Source organism: Bidens hawaiensis, unplaced genomic scaffold (genome assembly GCF_021521415.1).
Source record: "Bidens hawaiensis isolate Kalapana, Puna unplaced genomic scaffold, B.hawaiensis_p1.1 tig00004030_1, whole genome shotgun sequence".
NCBI lineage: Eukaryota > Viridiplantae > Streptophyta > Magnoliopsida > Asterales > Asteraceae > Bidens > Bidens hawaiensis.
In genome coordinates, this window is record NW_027491238.1 from 246671 (window position 1) to 247801 (window position 1131).

The following is a 1131-nucleotide window of genomic DNA, read 5'->3' on the forward strand; positions in this document are numbered from 1 at the left end:
TAGCCTTAAAAGAAAAGAAAAGTTAAGAAACTGCATAAACGGAAAAAAAGAAGAAAGAGGAGGAAAATAAAATGTTAGAGAAAAAAAGAAAAATACATGAATAAGTATGGAGAAAAGTTTGCATTCTTGATTGAGCATGGATACTAGTATGAGTATGTTGACTCCATGAACAGAAAAGAAATTGAAGCAAAGTATCAATCAGTGAAAGAAAGATTGAAAATGATACTAAGAGAGCTACTGAAGATATTAAACAAAGACAAGAAAATGAAAAGAGAGAAAATGAAAAGGCTAGACCCACAAGAAACCAAGAAGTATGGCTTAGAAGTGTGATGAATGACAGAGGTGTGTCTGACCAGGAATTCAACAAGATTTCTAACACTCAAAAGATTAAACTATATGATGTGGAATTCTTGAAATCTAGAAGCATTACAATGAAGAAAAAGAAAGAGTTTGAAGAAAGGGACGAAACTCGGCAAGAACATAACTAAAAAGAAAAGTCCTGAAAAGGAAAGTATTGACTTCTCTACTTAGAAAAAAAGTATGAAAAGATTTTTGACTGCTAGGGGTATCTATGAAGAAGATTTCAACAAGCTAACAAAACTGAAAATGAAGAATCTTTATGTAACGATTTTGGCAAAACCAATTTTACCCGAACCGGTATATACTATTTAGGTGTTATTTGGTAATGAATATATGAATTATAATGCGTTTATACGAGTACGTATGATTCACAGTACGGACTATACTCGATTATGCAGTTAATCGTATTGAAAATACGATTAACCGATTAACGGTTATTATAGCCCGAACGAATCGAGGATTACATTATAGACGAGATACATGATATTTAGTGATGTTTACGAAGTATTAAAGCTTCGGGATAAGTGAATTAAAGCACAGAAAAAGAATTTTTGATTTAATGGTACGTCGGTACGTTAAACGAAACCTTTAATACCAAACCGAGCAAGAGACGATCGATTAAGCCGAAAAAGATCCGCAACTATTAATAATATGATATTTTAAGTTAATAAATGTCATGGTTTAAGTTTTTTTTAAGTTTTAAATCGGTTTTATATAAATTTCATTTTTAAGTCGAAAAAGACCGTTTTAGCCTCGTTTTAAGCTGAATTA